Source organism: Mycteria americana, chromosome 19 (genome assembly GCF_035582795.1).
Source record: "Mycteria americana isolate JAX WOST 10 ecotype Jacksonville Zoo and Gardens chromosome 19, USCA_MyAme_1.0, whole genome shotgun sequence".
Lineage (NCBI taxonomy): Eukaryota > Metazoa > Chordata > Aves > Ciconiiformes > Ciconiidae > Mycteria > Mycteria americana.
Window position 1 is genome coordinate 4,082,373 of NC_134383.1, and position 4,597 is coordinate 4,086,969.

The 4,597-nt window shown below is 50.3% G+C and overlaps 1 long non-coding RNA gene across 2 annotated transcripts; it reads left to right on the top strand.

Annotated features, from left to right (window-relative positions):
• The first annotated feature begins 1,286 nt into the window (after nt 1–1,286).
• On the top strand, nt 1,287–3,115 carry LOC142418835 (uncharacterized). Of its 2 annotated transcripts, none has more exons than XR_012778405.1 (3): nt 1,287–1,447; nt 1,639–2,326; nt 2,488–3,115. It is a non-coding gene; the product is annotated as an uncharacterized LOC142418835 (long non-coding RNA). The 2 variants fall into 2 exon arrangements; XR_012778406.1 differs by having other exon boundaries at nt 1,639–1,757; nt 2,038–3,115.
• Nucleotides 3,116–4,597: the final 1,482 nt, after the last annotated feature.

Consider the following 4,597-nt stretch of genomic DNA (forward strand, 5'->3'; position numbering starts at 1 on the left):
GTGCCCCGGGTTCACCTTAAGATGAAGGAAGTGATAAGATTTCAATTAATGTCATTTAAGATTCCCTGCAAGCTGTCCTGCTCCTTTCTTGGCTTCTTTCCTTCTCTGAAATTGTGGTCCTCAATGCTGCTTTTGTAACCCCACGGGAGCTCCCTAAATGGGCCACATCCTCACCTGGTGAGCACTGTCAAGGCGCCGTCAACATCAGTGGAGCAATGCTAATTTAGACCAGATGACAATCCCTCTCCGACCCCGCTCTCGGTTTATTATAGGGCGGGATAGATAACGTACTTCATTATACAAAGCAGGGATCATTTTCCAGCTTGCCCAAGAATGAACCGAGAAGCTTTTCTAATCAGCTTAAACTGATCAAGATATCCAGGCACAGAAACCACGATATCCAGGTTTCTGTGTAAGACACCTTACGCTGAGCTTTCTTACTTCCCTGAGTAATTGCATCAAATTCCTCGGGATTGCTTTCTTGAAAATACAGTGAGCTGCAGACCAGGGAGCTGGCTCCTTGCTCACTAATATACACACATTGGGGCAGAGTGAAATCTTCGCTAGATTTTTTTTTAAAAAACAGAAAAAAATATTAAAAGAAAGGAATGGTCAAACAAAGCTGCTTGTGAGATTCTGCATACTAGAAACATTTTAATTTTGATCTCATTTTACCCTAAAACCAGAAGAAAGCATTGAATCACCAAGGTATTCCAGAACAAGCCCCAACATCTTGAAAACATTCACACCGATCACTTCAGATTTTCAAAATGTCTCCTTACAAATATCTACTGGCATGCAGTCATAACATCTTTCTTTCTGACTGTGCCATTTTGGAAAAAAACCAGAAGTTTCATGTAAAGAGTGACTCCTGGGTTTCACAGACTTACTAATTCAAATACATTTTATATGTACATATGTATCTATTTTTACAAACAGTAGTGAAAAAACACTGACAAAAATCCACAAAAGCAGCGCAGATAGCTGAAATTCTTTCCCCCCCCCTGCAGACACGCTAACGTTTATTGTCCCCAAGAGCATCCATTTTCGCTCCTCTTCTATATATACACACATGACGTTTCCATATGTTCTGTAGTTTAGCTCCCCGGTAGCATACCACCCTTCAGGGGAGGGAGGGAGGGACGGGAGCAGGGGGTCCCGCGAGCGGCCCCGGGTCACGCAGGATGCCGGAGCAGGGTGGGGAAGGAAAGCGCGAGCCGAGGTTTCGTGCCTCCTCCTCCTCCTCCTCCTCGTGCACCTGAACGCGTCCTCCTGGTAATGACAGACTCTGCGGTGAGGACCTGACATAGATGCCCCAGTAAACAGTCATTTTCCTGCCGTATGTGCATCCGCTCCCCCCGGCCCGTCCCCTGCAGCAGGCTGCCTGCGCCGCAAACCTTCGCCTGGCTGAGACCGGCAGCTCCCTTTTACAATAGCCATTACCAAGGTGTGAAATCTGCGGGAGGGGGGAAGGTTGGGAAGGGGGTATGCATCTGTGAATATGATTACAGGCTTAAAACGTGTGAAGTCTTTTCAGATTTAATGAACCAGAATGTGGCTTTCATTTTGGCTGTGCATATTTTGAACCCTAATATATGTTTATTTAGTCTAATTAATTGCCTTTTTTCCCTTTAAAAGATACCTGCTCAGCTCTCCCAAGTATTTTGCAGTATCCACACATTGTCTCTAACAAAGCCTGCTCCTCTGCAATACATGGGCTGAGACCTCATCTTTCCTGGCTACTGCACTGCATGATGGTAGGAGGAGGGGACGGGCTGATTTGAGAAGAAAACACCGTCTTCAACAGATTAGAAAGTCATTTTTCTCCTCCTAGGTCAATACCGAGGCGTTACGTTTACCTGATGTGGTTTTAGCCGATACTGCCGTTTGAGATGGAAAAGTCAGATGGGGGGTGTGGAGTTATGCAGAAACATGAGATTACTGAGACGCAGTGATTGTGTGAACGCTGCATGCCTGACCTCATCGGTGAAAGGCAGGCTACTATATGGTATTTACATTTGTCCTCTATGATTTAAGTCCTCCAGCTAAATACAGGAAAATAATATGGCAAAACAAAGCAGGAGGAAGTCCTTGAATACCAGCAACAGATATCCCAGCACACAGCAATCGACCGGTCGCCAGTCTTTGGGGAGCAGGTGGTACAGACTGGCAATTTGGAGATGGAAAAGCTGGTACAGTCATAAGGGCAATCCTTCCCAGTAGCTCAGCTTGTGAGCAAAGGCTAAGGGCAATGCCAGCCAGAGCCTGGGCAGGAGATGGGAACATTCAACCGAGCCACCTTCCTGTGCAGAAGATGATTAAACAGGTGATATAGTACACATATAGCATATATACGGTAGACATATAGCATATGGCCTTTCATCTTGAGACCTGTTTTTTCTTTTAAATGCTTTTGTTCTAGTAGGTAATGATCTGCTCAACATTTTTTTGTTTTATCTTTTCCACCGTGCTCTGCACAGGATGTAGTAGACAAAAACTCAGGTACTGAGGATGAATCGACCCTGCTCGAGCAATCATCATTGATCGCGGATAGCAGAAATCCCTGACTGCGCTGGCGGCCGGGAGGATCCATAAGCCCCCCCAACCAGGGGAAAGCCGTTGAGCGAGGAGGGATTTGCAAGGGCACATCCTTCGTCTGCTCCCTGCGGACCAGGGGCTCAGACCTGGAACTGACATTGGGCAGGTACTGATCACATTTCCCTGCCCTCGAAACTCTTCACCCAAACGTCAAACAGGTTTTTTTTTTTTTTTTTTTTCCCCTACTATGAAAAGTTTTTCAGGACAGGAAAACCGTTTCCTGTCCAGACCAGACACTGGCTTCCTGCACGCTCTCCGGCAGATCGTGTAATCCTACGCCCCTATTTGTAAAATGAAGATGATCGACTGCCTTTGTCTCCTCTACTTAAATGTACAAGCTGTAGTCCTTAATACACGCACGTGACCAGGCATAACTCTGCCCTGATCTCATATAGCACTGCGGTAATACTCATAAATAATGACAGAGTTACGAAAGTAGGATTTACAGTAATGCGTCAGAACAGAGAATGACAAAATTGCCTGGGTTTACTCTTGATTTACATGAGAATAAACAAGGCCAGACTTTTGCCCTAATTCTGCAGCAGGGCTCTGGTTTGCGTGTCTGCATTCCCTCTTCCCCCCCCCCCCCCCAGCCTCTTACATGGAAATTCATTTATTTTAACACGGTGAACTTGCGAATGGAAGTTTCCTCAAGCCAGGCAGCTCGGCAGGCTCTGCTCAGAGGCAGCCAGGCTGCGGGTGACAGACGGGGATGCGATGAGAGGGCAGTGCCGCATGCGCAGCGGGCACGACCCGGCCGGCGCGGGAACGCCGTGCAGAGCGAGCCTGCGGGTGCCCGTATGCGCCCGCGTGCACACCACCGGCACGGGGCACTCGGTCCGCCTCACCCTCTGGGGAAACCGATAGAAACCCATCTAAATTAGCTTCTGCTCTGGGAAGACAGAGGAACTGAAATGGTTAACTGCCTGCTTTAAGGATGAGCTCTGGTTACACAGAGAAGATTTTTTTTTTTTTTTAACATTTCGTTGGACATGGGCCACAAACACAAATGCTCTGAAACTGGAATTGGTGTAGGTTAGACGCGGTGCTTCTAGGCTGGTATAAATAAAATGGATGGTTTCATAAGTGGCCCGAGGACCGGTGGGGTTTCTGCCTGGGCTGCGGACAGCCGTCCTCCCAGCCGTGCGAGGAGGTGCTGCCCGGCGAGCCCAGGAGCGGCGCAGGGGAGAGGGGCAGGTTGTGGCGCCTACTCCTTCCATCCGACAGCCCCAAGGCCTTCTCAGCAGCCGGAGGCTTGTAACGCGAGGCAGTGCCAGCCCGCATAGTACCTGCTGCCATTTCAGCGGGCGAGACCAGAGCGCAGAGCCCGGCACCGGCAGGGCCAGGAGTCACCTCTCTGACCCCGCGCCCTGCGGGGATTCACGAAAGCAACCTCCAGCTTTCGGCCCCCGACAGCATCGCAGCCCCCTCGCCCCATACGTGATGCTCGTAATTTTGTTAACGGGACCGCTGACCTCCCCGTGGGCCACCCTGGGGCACGCACAGCTCTGCAAAAGCATCTCGGCGGTGGCCACGGAGGGGGACCACGTGCCACTGCAGAGTCATGGGAGGCAACGGGTAGGTCCGGGTGGCAGGTCCCGGCTCCCGGCAGAGCGGGGACAGGCTGGGACGACTCTCCAGGAAAAGTAACGAGGGGGGGGGAGAAGGAACTAAGAGGCAGCAGCCCCAAGGCGGTGGGAGAGGGAGCTCCGTCCCTCTCCGCGAGGCACTGTGTGGAATGGCTGCTGGCAAGCGAGGGACTGCATTCGATGACCCAGGAGGTGCCTCTCTCCTGCGGGAAGGGGGATGGCTGCGGAAAAGCCGGGCGGTTATGTAAGAAAACTGCCTCTGCTACAGCAGCATCGCAGGGGCTGCTGTATAGCAAACAGTTAAGGATGACAGGCAGGCAAATCTGCTTACTTGGCTATTCCTCTGTCAGGCAGGCACTACTAACAGCTTAAATAGGAACGCTTTTTATAGCCGGGGTCTGAAATAACAG